Source organism: Juglans regia, chromosome 10 (genome assembly GCF_001411555.2).
Source record: "Juglans regia cultivar Chandler chromosome 10, Walnut 2.0, whole genome shotgun sequence".
Lineage (NCBI taxonomy): Eukaryota > Viridiplantae > Streptophyta > Magnoliopsida > Fagales > Juglandaceae > Juglans > Juglans regia.
The window spans coordinates 17,410,852-17,427,342 of NC_049910.1; the positions used below are offsets into that span (position 1 = coordinate 17,410,852).

Genomic DNA, 16,491 nt, shown 5'->3' on the forward strand with positions numbered 1-16,491 from the left:
GGATGTGAACAGTATATGTGAACAGTGGATTTTGGGATTTTTTATAAACATTTTATTCTAATAAATAAAATAAATTTTTCTTCCAATTATCTATACTTTCTCTCCTACTCATATTTGTTATAGTTTAAAGTAATAATTTTAAAAATATTTTAAATAATTACGAAAATGTAAAAAAAATAATTTTAAAAATATTATTGTATCCGCAAAAAAATAATTTAAATTTTTATTTAAAATATTTGCTAGAGAGTAATAGTCCAAAATATAAGAAAAAATATAAAATAATGAGTATACGTAGTTAAGTTTGTAAATAGAAGTGAGAAAAAAATTAATAAAAAAAGAATAGAAAAATACTATTTTCATAAAATAGAAAAATGATAGGAAATGTGATGTATGAAGTTTTTGAAAGATGAGTAAAATTTAAAAAAAACTTTTAAAAAGCATATTTTTTAGCCAAATTTTAGAGAAATTTATAGGGTCCCAATGAACACCATGGAAATTCTGCACCAAAGTTTTAAGAGGCGCTGTAAAGCCCAGCCCCACAGACAATGCTGACTCCCTCTCCACCACCATAACCATGCCTTGATTAATCCACCGTAAGTAGCCTTATTTCTCCTCTGTATTGATCGTCACCATGCACTAATGGAAAGCCTGCCATAACCCACGTTTCCCAGCTCCTTCCTCATGCTCTCTTTAGCCTTAGTACGACTGTCCAACTTCAGGAGCCTTGTCCAACAAGCACGACGGCCAGCACACGTGATCATCGAGATAAATTGCTATGCCGATACCCAACCAAGTGCACGGTGCCACCACCATGTACCAGTCCAGCCCAAAGCAGTAGGAAACCACTGCAGTACGCCACTACTACCTCCACCACAAGCCACCGTGTTTCCGAAACCAGCTAGACCATGTTTCCATGAACCTTCCCAACACCTTCCCCCAACAGCACCTCCCTCAGGACCACCTTGATCGTAGCCTAGTCCACATGGTCAAGCTCCTTCCCAAACAACCATGTTTTGCACCATCTCATAAACACCAAGCAGTTTCTTTAAAATTGATAGAATATTTATTTATCTTGAGTTTCTTTTAATTTTTTTTTTTTTTTTTATAGTTAATACATCTTTGAATATATGACAATCTGAATAACATTTCAGTTCTTAATGAATCTAATTTTACAAAATGGAAAGAGTGAGTTACCATTATTTTTGGTTGTATGGATCTGGATTATGCGCTTCACGTTGGAGAGCCTCCCAAGCCAATTGAGCAGAATTTTCTTGATTAGATGACAACTTATGAGAAATGGAAGCACTCTAATCGCATGAGTCTCATGATAATAAAAAATTATATTCCTAAGGTGCAATGATTGAAGAGGAAAATGAGAAGAAGTAATTGAGCCAAATAGCAGACCGATTTATTGCATTATAAAAGGTAGAGATAAGTATGCTTATTAGCAAACTTGTCTCAATGCAATAGTATAATGACAAATGGAATATAAAGAAATGTATTATGGAAATGTCAAATCTTGTTAATAGGATGAGGCCACTAAAGTTAGAGTTTTCTAATGAAATTCTTTTGCATCTCATTTTAATTTCTCTTCCTGCATAATTTAGTCTTTTTAAGATTAATTATAATACTCAAAAGGAGAAATTGATTCTTAAGGAACTCATTGCTCAGTGTGTTGATGGAGAGGGGTTGAAACAAGAAATAATAGAAAGTGCTCACTCGACAACTTTTCCTTATGGTTTACTTAGAAAAGAAAGAAGAATAATAAAGCCAAGGCAACTGTGGAAGTTGGGAATTCACAAGCAATTGTACAACAGAGACAGGATAAGGTTTCTATCTCTTATTGGTCATTATCTCTTGGCTTGCATAGAAAAGTGATTTTTCTATTTTTATTCGCACTGAAATTAATTTGGCTGTTGTACTGCCTAACACTTGGTGCATAGGCTCGAGAGCTATTATTCACATAAGTAATACTATGCAAGGTTACCTAAATTCTTGAAAACTTAATGATGCTAAAAAATTCAATTACTAGTGTCAAGGCAATTGGAGTCTAAAGTTAGTCTATATTTTAATATATTGACTTTTTTTCTCAACAAGGATGCATTATATTATGAAATAGATTAAGGGATACATGAGTTCAAGATGGATCTTTCCCACTGTCAATATATAAGAAACATCTTGGAATGCGATCAAGAGGTATGCGACCAAAAAGTAAATTGGTCGCTGTCCATTGTGCTATTGAGTGTGCACACCAGTTTTGAGACTAGTGTATTTTGGCTACCCTATAATCTTCTTCAGGTAAGAGATTTTGATGAATGTCTTCAATGATTGGAGTTAATTACCACAAAGGCAATGGAGCTTCCTTTGTTGTAGCGTCTCTAACAATTTGAGCGTCACCTCCCAGGACTGCTAGCCTATTTGAAAGCATTTTTGCCATTTGCATTGCCAAAAAAGCCGCTAAAGCTTCTACTAATATTGGGTTGGTGGCGTCAGTCCTCGTTGTTTGTACCTCCACAATGTTACCTTTGGAGGCTTGACATATTGCTGAAGAGGTAGAGAATTGATCCCTTAGTGCTGCATCAAAAGAGAAACTCCACTGGTTTGAAGGGGGAGGTGTCCAGCTTAAATTTTGATGAGCTTTTGCCTTTTGTTCCCATGCTTGAGAATAAGCTTGGAACGACTTTTCAAGTTGGATTGTTGCCTTCTTGAGTGAGAGAGTTGAGTGATTGTGAACAATATCGTTTCTTTGCCTCCATATGAAGTCCATTACTGTCATTGCAAAATTTTGAAAGGGATGTAACTCTTGAGCTGTAAGACCTAGTAAAGGTACTGGGTTGATTATTAGTTGTATCCAGTCATACATAGAGTTGCTTGGCAACAATTCAATATTTAATGGCCATCTTCTTTGTTGCCATATAATGCGTGTTATGGGGCATTTGATAAAGAGATGAATTGACGTTTCTACTTCCCCATTGCATAGTAGACAATTCTCATCTTGCATATTTGGGATGATATTTTTTAATCTTGCCCTCGAGGGAAGTATATACCAAATTATTTTTTAGAGTAACAGCTTGTGTCGATCATGGATCCTTAACCTCGAGAGTTTTTTGAAGTTAGAAATTTGGAAGTTTTGGGGAGGAGAAATACTTGGATCATTTGCCACTGTGGTAAGCGGTTTTGATTGTGAATTTGCCATGATTTGGGAGCCAGAGCGCCATGTCATTTATTTGGCTATTTTGAGGATTGGGAATTTGTTGTATTTGTGCAATGCTCTCTTGCTTAAACAAAGTTTGCATTTTTTCTATGTTCCATGAGTGAGGATTTGTTGTGATGATGTTAGAGAATTTTACAAATGGATGCACCCATCTATTTGCTGAATTGGTTTTGGCTTGAAAGAATCCATAGTAGGGATCCATGGTTCTGTCAATAAGTTTACCTCTGTTCCGTTGAAGATTTAGTAGCATTAACCTTTTGGAAGTAAATCTCTCATCTTTAGGAGTCCCTTCCATAGCCATGAGTCCGAAGATTTTGGAGTTGCACTCATGAAATCCGTAAAGTTAAGGTATTTTTTTGATAGTATCTCATGTCATAGCCCATTGCTTGCTTGACTCAATTCCCAACTTGTTTTTGATAATAAAGCTAAATTCATATTCTTCGTTTATCTAAGACCCAATCCCCCTGATCTTTTTGGTTGACATAACGATTTCCATGATTTTAGAAAGAGATTGTGGATTTTTCATTTGGAGAAGCCCCACCAGAAATTTTTGAAACTTGCGTTCAGTGACTTACACACTGATTTCGGAAGCATGAATGTTTGCATTTGATATATCGGTATCTTCCTTGCAACCGCTCAAATTAACATAGTTCTTCCTGCTTGTGAGAGTAATTTTGACTTCCAACTTTCAAGTTTGCTATTGATTTTTTCCATTAAGCCTTTGAAGCTCTCCTTTTTTGCTCTTGTGAAAGAGGTTGGAAGGCTTAAGTACTTCATTTTGGAAGAGGACGGTTTGTATGGCAGTATTTAGCTAATCAATGCTTTATTTGCTAAATTTGTATTCCATGAGATAAAGATGGAAAACTTGTTGAGTTTTATTTTTTGTCCGACCATTCAATGTATTTCTCAAAATCTTCATAAATGACTTTTGCATTTTGTTCATTGGATCTTCCAAACACAATGAGGTCATCAACAAAAAGAAGATGTGAAATTAAGGGACAATTCCTGCTTAGTTGAATACCTTCAAACTTTCCTTGAGCTTCTAATCTGGTTATTGATCTTGACAACACCTCCGAACATAGAGTGAATAAGAAAGGCAAAATGGGATCGCCTTAATCCTCATTGAACTTTAAAGAAACCTCTGGGGGATCCATTAATAATAATAGAAAAGGATGCTATCGAGATACATGCTCTGTTGAGATTTATCCAGGTGGTGTTATATCCAAGGACTTCAATCACTTTAAATAGGAATTCGCATTCTACATAGTCAAAAATCTTTTCCATGTCAAACTTTATTGCCATCATTCCCTTTTTTCCCAACTTATCTTTTTAAATTGTGGAACATCTCGTAGGCAATCATCATATTTTCTTTTATGTTTCTTTCAGGGACAAAAGCAGCTTGGAGTGAGGAAATGATGAGAGGAAGGGTGGTTTTAAGCCTATTTGCCAAAATTTTGGTGATGATTTTGTATATGACATTTGTCAGGCTTATTGGGCGATAATGCTGAGATTGACTGGGGTTTGAAATTTTTGGAATAAGTGTAATATTGGTGTGGTTCATTTGTTTCAGAAGTTTTTCACTTTAAAAGAAATTCTGCACTATGTTGATGACTTCCCTCTTAATAATGTTCTAGTAGTGGCGGTAAAAGAGAGTAGTCATTATTTCCAGGCCTGGGGCTTTTTTATTCGAAATTTGTTTTATTACTGCAAGGACTTCATCTTCACTGGGTATAGCACTGAAGAGTTCATTTTCTTGATCCGAAACTTGCCTTTCAAAAAGTTTTTCAAGATGACTCGGGAGGGTTGGATTTGAGGTGGCATATATGGTCTGGAAATAATCTATAAAAGTAGATTCAGAATCCAAGGCATTTTGGTACCATACCAATGCCTCACCTTCGATATGGTGCGATGCCACCATTAATTTAGGGGGGGGGGGGGAGAGTTTCGAACTCCAGCCCTCTAATTTGGAGGTTGGGAGTTATGCCAATCAGACCACATGCCTTTGACATATTGAACTGTAAGATTAAGGAATGTATATATATATATATATATATATATATGTATGTATGTATAAATGTTCATGAATGATAATAGTCGAATTTGTGCATAATTTTATTATTTTAAATAAAGCATTATCACAATTATGTAGTGTTAATTCTTATATTTTTATTATTCTTGAAATATTTATTTTTCTTATAGGAGTTGTAAAAAAAAAAAGCCTTGAACGTAGAAGGAGTTGATAAAGAGTTCAAAGCTTACTCATAATTTTGTAAAAACTAAAATCTAATATCCTTTGTGATTTGTTTTAATAGATATAAGTGATGATTTTTTTTTTGAAATAATCATAATTCATTAATCATCAATGAGCAATACAAACTTTATCACTCAAAATAGCAGACATAACCTCACTAGGTCCTCCGTCAACTTAGACTGACTCAGAACTTAGTCCTTTTGCCAATTGTGCAGCAACATGAGCTGCCTTATCGCCATCCCTCTTTGTAGACTCTAACTTCCATCCCATGTGTCTTGATAAAATGAACTAAATGTCCTTAACCATTTGACCATTCCATGAACAATCTAAGTTTGCACCATGTATACTATCAATCACCTGTTTAGCATCTCCTTCAAAAATCACACAATGAAATCCCAATTATTTGCACAACTGCAAGCCCCGAAGCAATGCATAGCATTCTGCCTGGAACACAAAGTTAACATATCTTCTAGGAGCAGCTAATACCACCTTTGCATCACCCCTACAATCTCTTAGAACAATACCAATTCCCATAAAGCTGTCATCAGATACAAAAGCAGCATCAAAATTAAGCTTAAAGAAAGGATCCTCAGCTGGTTTCCATAAGGTTCTTCCAACTGTTTGCATCTGGACTCCATTCCTAGTGTTTTGTTCCTGTTGAACCTAGGCAATCTCATTATAAACAACAATATCATCCAATGCAGACTGATAGAGTGTAGTTGGCGCTTGAAATTTTTGATCAAACACCCATCTGTTCCTTCTGATCCATAATTTATACATCACTGCAATTATTTGGTCTAGCTGTTGAGCTTCCAACCTTTGAAACATATCCCTCCATATAAGTATAAAATCTCCATAAACTGTATGCCACTTCCTCACACGACTAACATACTCACCCCATACATCTACTGAAGCTGGACAAGTCTAGAGGACATGCAGTACTGTCTCATCCTCTTGAATGTAAACTGGGCAAAGTCCATTTGCAGTAATCTGTTTTCTTGCCAAGCTTGTTTGTTAGGTAAAATGTTATTGAGAGCCTTCCACACAAATTGCTTCACCTTACTAGGAACCTGTAGCTGCCAAAGTTTCTTCCACTGCTTATCTCCAGTAGCCTCATAAGAAGACTGCCCTCTAGACTGCCCCTTAAGCTTAGTATCCACAAAGTATGCACTTTTGACAGTAAAAATCCCTTTTGAGGACTTTACCCATATTAACTTATCATTAGCACCCCTGATGCTAATTGGTAAGTTGTAGATCAACTTAGCATCTTCTGGAGTAAAAACTGCCAGTATCAAGTCTGCTTTCCATGCTTGGTTCTCCATATCAAGCAAATTTGCCACTCTGCTTCCTGAGTCTATAATGTTTGGAGGTGTTTGTACCATATAAGTAGATGGTCTAGGAATCCACCTGTCATGTCAGATTTGAATATTCTCACAATTCCCTACCCTCCACACAGAACCTGCCATTATTAGGTCTAGTGAGGACCTAATACTTCTCCATATATGGGAAGGAGATGATCCAATTTTTGACTGAAGTAAAGGGTAGTTGCTATAATATTTGTGCTTATAAATTTGAGCTACTAAAGAGGATGGTTCATTTAAGAGTCTCCATAATTGCTTTGCTAGCAATGCTTTATTGAAACTAATTAAATTTTTGAACCCAAGACCACCCTTTTCTTTCACTTGTCCCATCTTCTCCCAACTTTGCAAATGCACACCCCTTTCTGATTTATTGTGATTCCACAAGAACTGAGCTAACATAGCTTCAATCTCCTTCAATAGAATAGAAGGAAGTCTAAACACACTCATGGTATACGTTGGGATAGCTTGCAGCACACTTTTAATAAGTATCTCTTTCCCTGCTGTAGATAGCAACACAGATTTCCAGCTATAGATGCTTCTCCAAATCTTTTCTTTTAGACCTCGAAATGTATTATATTTGGACCTCCCAATGACAGTTGGTAAGCCCAAATACTTATTATAATTACCGCATGCCACTCCATTTGCTGACTGAATGATAAGTTCCTTTGCTTTTGGTTGTGTGTTCTTGCTGAACAGTAAAGAAGTTATTTGTTTGTTAAGAAATTGACCAGTCGCCCCTTCATACTTCATCAATATTTTTTCCATATTATACCATTCCTCTTGCTTAGCTCTACAGAAAATTACATAATCATCAGCAAACAAGAGATGATTGATCATTATGCGCCTTCTTGAAGCTGCTATCCCTTGAATAGCTCCTTGACTTTCAGCTTGTTGAATAATAGAATTCAACCCTTCTGCACAAATAAGGAACAAATATGGAGACAATGGGTCCCCTTGGCGTAATCCTCTTGAAGGAAGAATAATTTCCCCTGGAATCCCATTACATTTGACTGAGTAACTCATTGTTTTGACACAAGACATTAGTAAACCAGTCCACGCATCACCAAAACCCAACTTGAGCAACATTTCCTCTAAGTAATCCCATCCCACTATCATATGCTTTAGCCATGTCTAATTTAATAGCCATACTGCCCACCTTACTTTTTTGTCTTGATTGCAGAGTATGTAAAATTTCATAGGCAACTATAGCATTATTTGTGATAAGTCTACCTGGAGTAAAAGCACTTTGATTCCAGGAAATGACATTAGACAGCACCCTCTTCATTCTATTCGCTAACACTTTAGAACTTAATTTGTACAAGACATTACATAGGCTAATAGGTCTAAAGTCATTCATAGAGATATGAGAATTAACCTTAGGAACCAAAAGCAATATGAGTGTGATTAAGTCTTGTAGACATAGTACCACTGTTAAGGAATTCTAGCACAGATTTACAAACATCAGTTCCAACAATCTTCCAATGATCTTGGTAAAACCCAGAATTAAAGCCATCATGTCCAAGAGCCTTGAATGGTGATATTTGCTTCAAAGCAGTCTCTACCTCTTCACTTAGAAACTCCCTTTCCAAGCTTAGCCTCATGTCCCCTAAAATTCTTGATTCCACCCCACTCAAACAATGATCAATATCCTGCCTTGAAGATCTATTTGATAGAAAAACCTGTGAAAAATGCTGCCAAAAGCCATGAGCAATATCACTGTGCTCAGTTAATAGCAAGTCATTTCCATCTCAAATCTGTTTAATGGTATTTTTCTTCCTTCTTTGATTAACACATGCATGGTAAAATTTTGTGTTTCTGTCCCCTTTCTCAAGCCAATGTCTCTTTGCTTGTTGCTTCCATTTTAAATCATGCAGTTCCAATAAGAATTCAAGCTCTTTGTGCAACTGTTTTTTAGCCTGCATACTGCTTGCCTTCTCATCCTCTTATAACAATTTTATAGCTTCTGTCTTGTCCTTAATAGCCCTCAATCTATCCCTATCCATGTTCCTGCTCCACTTTTTGAGGCCTTTGCTACATAGTTTTAGTTTTGATTGCACTATGCTCATCTGAGTCATCCCCCCCATATGCTTATGCCATTCTGACTCTACAATACTACTGCAACCTTCTTCACGGCTCCAGGTTAATTCATACTTGAAACTGCTAGGGATAACATTCAGTGACCTTCTTGTATCCATACAATTAAGCAAGAGTGGTCTATGATCTGAGCATATAGCAGTTAGAGTATCCACCTAATAATTATCAAAACAGTTCATCCATTTTTGATTGGACAGTACTCTATCAAGCCTCTCCATAGTAAATGAATCATCTTCATGTCGATTAGACCAAGTGAACTTTGCTCCTCTACATCCCAGATCAAATAAAGAGCCTTTATGAAGAACCTGTCTAAATGAAAATTTTGGCTCTCAGGCCTTGATCTGCCTCCCACTTTTTCATCTTGTGTCAAGATTTCATTGAAATCTCCAATAACACACCACCTCAAGTCTATAGGTCTAAAGGAATTCAACAATTCAAAGCTATTCTTCTTGTGAGCAACCTCAGGATGTCCATAAAATCAGGTTAACAACCAGCTAGTCCCCCTCAGATCATCTTTAATAAATACATTAATATGTCTTTGGGAATAATTCAACAAATCTACTCCAACAGTCTGCTTCCATAATAACATGAGACCCCCACTTCTTCCAATAGACTCCACCACAATATACCCTTCAAAATTAAGCTTCTTTGCAACCAATTGAGCTCGTTTATTACACAACCTGGTTTCCATAAGGAAAACCACCTCGAGAACTTTTGCCTTGATTAAAAGGCTAAGGCTTTGAACTGTTCAGGGGTTTCCGAGCCCTCGACATTTCCAACTTATGATTTTCATGATGACTGGCAAGGATGAAAATCAGCCTCTGCCAATTCCATTGAAATAGCCATCTCAGACTTCCTTTTTTTTTTTTAACCACCAACTTAGTAGATAAGTCATCATCCTCATCCACCAATCTCTTTTGACCAGATAATGGCTCCAAAAAAAGAGATTGTTTATTATGAGACCGAGACCTCCGCTTCCATTTCATTGAACCTTTGTGATAATTTTGAATCTGTAGCTTCCCTTTGTCCTTTGTTTTATGTGGTAGTGAAAACAAAGGAGAGTTCATATTCGATAAAACTTGTGGCAATAATTGAATCTTCTCACTGGGCCCTTCCACCTGTGTAGGTTTATGATGGTTTTTCGTTAGGGGCCATTACAACCCAAACAATCACCTATATCCCCTCTTTTATTTGTAACAGTCAAATTACAAATAGCCCCACTTGAAACTGGATTAGCACTATCGTCCACTATCTTCACACCAGACTTCCCCAAACCACGCTCCTCTATCTTATCCCAATCCCGACATCCATAATCTATTCCTGATCCAATCTTCTCAGTCAAATTTGAATTGCTGTTAACCTCACTAACCCCGTAACTGCCACCTCCATCTGCAACCTTTTGCAATTCTTTCGCTGGCACCAATGACTAACCACTATGATCAGAGCTCCCTGCAGATCCTTCTTCACCACGTGAAGCTTGTTTGCCTATCTCCCTTCAATCCACACTATCAGAACTTGACACATAAGAAGGCTTCCCTTTAAAACCTGCCTCAGCACGAAGCCATGCACCAAACTGCATGGCGAACTCTCCCTCCCTCCCCATAGTCGAACTCCTTTTTTGTTAATCAGAGGTTGCATGTACTAAACAACCGCACTTAAAGCATAGTTTTGGAAAATTCTCATACTGAAAGTGCACTCATATTTTCCTTCCAGAAGAACTGATGAATCGCCCCTGTGCAATAGGTTTCTGTAAAGGTAACTCAATCTTGACCCTTAAGTATTTGCCCCATCCTACTCCATCCTCCACCGTATCTACATCAATGACTTCGCCAAGAGATACTCCAATAAACAACCCATAATCCCTCATCATCATACCAAGTGGTAGATTGTGAATTTGAACCCAAAAGACTTCAGATTCAAACACAATATGTGAAGGTAGCATAACACCATCAAACTACCATAGTGCAAACAACGCATTGTCAAAGAGCCACGTCCGTCCCTCTAAAATTCTCTCTTTATCAGCATGGGTTGCAAAGGTCACCACAAAGGTATTCCGGGCAACTTCTTGAAACTTTGCCTTCTTGCTGATCCTCCATATTTTCCCCATAGCATTCGCCACCACCTCTTTCCCTACTGCATGATCCAAGCAGACTTGGCCAATTAGACTCCTTTGCCCTTTAAGCCTTAGATCTTCATCATCCCCTAACGGGAACTCTAGTATAGCCTCCTTCTCCGCAGACAAACAAGGATGTTTCCACCTTTGTTCAAGCTCGTCCATTGCACCACTCACTGAAACCTCTCTCACAAAGAAACTCTCAACTCCTCCTTTGAAATCGCCTAGGACCCAGTAGACTCAGAGAGGAGACTAGATTTTATGAGCAATACAAGTGATGATTTGATTTTATATCTTTGAGCGAAAAAACAAACTTTAGATATTTTCTTAAAAAGCAATTTTAACAATGATATTTTCCATGATAACAATATTGATTTCTAGATTATTATGTATATGTTTGGAAAGAATCATTTATCATAAATACATTACTATAAATTAATAAGGTGGATTCCAAAACCTTAGTTCCTTCTCCATTAGTAGTTTGTTCGTTGTTTAGATTAATTTGCATCTTTAAAATTTACTTTAGATCTTTTATTGTGATTAGCTTATTAAATTAATTATTTCTTGCTTTGATTCATTAATTGTTTAGTTATTAATTTATTTTAAAATTCATTTTTTTTGAACTAGATTAGAATTTACTTAGTTTATATTTAGTTGGTTTTATACATTTTTAATAGTTCTTGTGGGTTCGACCTCTTCTTATAAACTATAGTTCGGTACGGTTTGTGCACTTGCGAGTAGGGCTGTAAGCCAGTCGATCCAAATCGGAGAAACCAACAGGTTTGGTTTGGACTGACTCGACTAGAAGTTTGGACCGGTCGGTCTTGGTCCAAGAAATTCCATTTTTTCTATTTTCGGTCGGGTCCCGAGGTGGGATTTTTTTGGACCAGACCGATCGAATAGGAAAATATATATTTTTAATTTTTAAATATATTATTTTATATAATAATTATATAATTAATTATGTAATTTTCATCTAATCTATCACAATTAATAATATAAAATTTTAAATATGTAATTACAAATTAATATTCTATTAATTAACTAATGTATATTATCAATTAATCTATCACCAATTCACCATTACCTAATTATTAACATCTACATCTATGATCTAACTAAAGTTATTAGATAGTTTTTTTGTAAAATACCTAAGTTGTAAGTAAATATAAAGAAATTACAAATATTATTGTAAATTGTAATTAACTAATGTAGATATCAATTAACTAACCTATCTCCAATTCACCATTAACTAATTACTAACATCTACATCTATGATCTAATTAAAGTTTTTAGATAATTATTTTGTAAAATACCTAAGTTGTAAGTAAATATAAAGCAATTACAAATATTATTATAACTTATAATTAATAATGTATGATATCAATTAACTAACCTAACACCAATTCACCATTAGCTAATTACTAACATTTACATTTATGATCTAATTAAAGTTATTAGATAAATGTTTTGTAAAATGCCTAAGTTGCAAGTAAATATAAAGCATGTATGAACGGGGGACCTACGGATAATTCAATTATTTATGCTTTATATACAAAATGTAAAAAGTTTAATATAGCTCATTATGCATTAACTATCATAGTACATTGACATACTCTAAGTTAGTAACAAATTAGCAATTAACATCATCGATATAATTATAATTAATTATTTTTTTACTGAGTTAGTTACATAATTTACATTAATAATTCACTTAATTAATTTAGTAATTTAAATATTTTTTATTAATTAATTTTTAAAAAAAAAGAAGAAAAAAAATAAAAATAATTGGATCGGACCGAAGGGACCAATCAGACCGATAGCTACCGGTCCAGTCCGGTCCCTATGGATGTTTGGTCTGAGGAAAATGATGGATCGAAATTTTCAATCCATCATCCCCTAGGGACCGGACCGACCAATTTACACCCTTGCTTGTGAGTATAATTAAAATTTCACAATAATAAATATGAATGTAACTGAATATGATTGTGAATGTGACTGCATGATTGATATGTTTTCATATGTTTACAGTATGAAGTAGGTTTTACTGAATATTTCACTCATTTTTGTTTTATATGTGTGACTATCCCAGGTGATGTTATAGTGAGATTTGATCATTTGAGGCTATAGGACGAGACTTGGCTTACGAAAAAGAGGTAGAGGCCTAGATCGCGTTAAAGGTTTTCATTTATGATTCTATTGTACAAAGTTTGAGAAATTTCTAGAATTGCTTCCACATACTCTTTTAATTTATAAAGTACGTCATATTACTTTTAGGAAAGTGAATATTTTGTACCTGGCACTTCATCGAGAAGAAAAGAGTTTTTTTAAAGGCAATTTTGGTAGCACACCGGTCCCTCTATTTTTTGAAATCCAGATTATGTTGTAACCTTATGGGGACCGGATGTTACTACTTGTTACGATTCTGTGCACTTGCAGATATTTTCAGCACAACAAGTTTTTGGTATCATTGCTGGGTATTAATTATTTGTTATTGATATTGCTACTAGCTAGATTGTTACTAATTTGGATTTTATTTTATTTAGTTTTAAAAGTTGTTTAAATAGACATTAGTTTTGCTTTTCTTCTATTTTTATTTCAGGATTTAGAAGTGTATGCCTCGATCTAAACCATTAGAGCCTATACTTTTCGATTTCGAGATTGAAATAACTTTACGTAGAATCAATAAAAAGAAGAAGCAAGAGGCTACTGCATCCACATTCACCATGGCCGATCAAGATAATAAAGCTTTGAGGGACTATGCTATGCCCTCTGTCAATGGGACGACGTCAAGTATAAGGCGGGTAGCTATACAAGCCAATAACAAATCAAGTCGACCATCATTCAAATGATTCAACAAACCGTCCAGTTTGGGAGGCTATCACAAGAGAATCCTAATGTTCATATTGTGATACTTTTAAACATAATGGAGTGACAGATGATGCGATTTAATTAATATTTTTTCCTTTCTCACTTAGGGAAAAAGTAAAAACTTGGTTGAACTCTTTGCCGCCTGGCATCATCATCACCTGGGAAGAGTTGGCACAAGAAGTTTTAGCAAAATATTTCCCTCCAGCCAAGCCAGTGAAGTTAAGGAATAATAGAGCTAAATTATTAGCTTTGTATGGCCTTAAAGCTTGCAAAGCTCTGAGGATTGGTTATGTGGAAGTTGAACTAGACTCGCAAGTGGTGGTTTCGTGGTGGAAACAAAGGAGATGTGGGGTTTGGTATCTTGAGGATTTTTGGGAGAAGATTCTTGGTCTTTTGGATTCGATGGTCTGTTCTGTATGTCATGTCTTCAGAGAGGGTAATAAAGTTGCTAATTGGCTTGCAAAGTATGGTGCACTTGGTCATCACATGGAGCAACAAGTGATTGGGGCAGTGCCGAGGTTGTTGAGAGGTTTAATCTGCTTGGACAAGCTGGGTGTTCCCTCGTTATGATGTCGCTAATTTTTATTGCTTTTTATTCAGGCTTGTTTAGTTTTTTCAAGTATTGTTGGTTTTTTGTCTTAGGCTTGTTAGAATTTGTTTTTTGCTAGTTTTATTAAGTTTTTTTTGGCTTATTTTGACACTTGGTTTTGTGTTAGTTTATAGCATTATATCTTGTAAATCTCCAAGTGTAATGATGTTATCACGGTATTCCTCTGCCATAAGTGAGGGCTTATTAATAAAATTGGGACGGGGCTGCTATGTTGTGGCTATCGGCTCTTCTTAAAAAAAAAAAAAAAGAAGTGAAGGAATGATATTACTACCTTCACCCAATGTGAGGGTGAATCATTATATGAGGCATGAGAGAAATACAAGGATTTATTGCGAAAGTGTCCTCATCATGACCTTCCGCATGGCTTCAAGTCCAAACATTCTACAATGGTTTGAGAGCTAGAAACAGGTCTATGGTTGATGCAGTAGCTGGAGGAGCTTTAATGAGTAAATCTCATGAAGCAGCTTATGAACTTTCAGAGGAATTGACATCCAATAATTATCAATGGCATTCGGAAAGAGCAATGCCAAGAAAGACGGCTAGAGTTTTTGAACTTGATTCTATTACCACATTGGCGGCACAAATGATGACTTTATCTAAACAACTAGATAAGATGAATGTTAATGCTATTCAAACTAATGTTGTTTGTAATCATTGCACAGGACATCATTTAAGTGTATATTGGTAAGTGGGGAATCCTTTTGCCCAACCGAGTTACGAACAAGCTAATTACGTGTCTAATTTCCAACGAAAAAACAATCCTTATTCAAACACGTTCAATCTTGAATGGAGAAATCACCCAAATATTTATTGGAGCAACAATCAAGGGGCAGCTAGACCACCTTAACAATTTTCACACCAAGAGAAGAAATTGACACTTGAGGATATGTTTATGCAGTACATGCAAAAAACTGATATGGTGATCTAAAACAACTCGGCTTCAATCCGCAATATTGAGGCACAAATTGGTCAGCTCTCAAACATGCTTACTAAGAGCACAACATGGACTTTGTTGAGCAACACTGTGACCAATCCGAAAGAACATGTTAAAGCCATAACATCGAGAACTGGGCAGACATATGACCAACCGCAAACAATAAGTATCGAGAGAGATGCAGAAGCTTCCGAAAACGTGAAGTCTGAGATGAAGGAAGCCGAGTCCGAGGTGAAAGAAGCTGAGCGAGATGCGACCAACCAGCAAACTGAGAAGACTAAGGAGAATAAAGGGGCTTCGAAACCCAAGAAATCGAGGGAGTTTATATCTGAAACTTATTCTCCTTTAATTTATGATCTCCAAATTTATTTTCCCAAAGATTAAGAAAAAATAAGATTGATAATATGTTCTCTAAATTTCTGAGTATATTTAAGCAACTCATATTAATATTCCTCTTATTGAAGTTTTAAAGCAAATGCTAAATATGCAAATTTTTTTAAGGATGTATTATCAAACAAGCGGAAGTTGGAGGAGCATGAGACTGTAATGCTGACTGAGGAGAGCAGTGCAATTTTACAAAAGAAGCTACCACTTAGGTTGAAAGATCCGGGGAGTTTCACGATCCCTTGCACTATAGGAAACTCCTATTTTGATAAAGTTTTATGCGACTTAGGGGCAAATATTAATCTAATGCCTCTCTTTATTTTCAGGAAACTGGGTCTTGGAGAAGCAAAGCAGACTACCATATCTCTATAGTTGGTGGACAGATCTATTAAATACCTGAGAGGACTCATTGAGGACGCACTGGTGGAAGTTAATAAGTTTATCTTCCTGGCCGACTACATTGTGCTTGATATGGAGGAGGATGAGGAGATCCCTTTGATACTAGGCCGACCTTTCCTTGCGACGAGGAGAACCTTAATCGATTTACAGCAAGAGAAACTCATTTTGAGGGTTGGAGAGGAGCATGTCACTTTTGATGTATTTAAATCTATGAAATTCTCTTCTGAGGTACATTCTTGTTCTCAAATAAGTGACCGACA

The 16,491-nt window shown here is 35.9% G+C and overlaps 1 non-coding gene across 1 annotated transcript; it reads right to left on the reverse strand.

Annotated features, from left to right (window-relative positions):
* Nucleotides 1-14,762: 14,762 nt before the first annotated feature.
* On the reverse strand, nt 14,763-14,869 carry LOC118349781. Its single transcript, XR_004802696.1, has one exon. It is a non-coding gene; the product is annotated as a small nucleolar RNA R71 (small nucleolar RNA).
* Nucleotides 14,870-16,491: the final 1,622 nt, after the last annotated feature.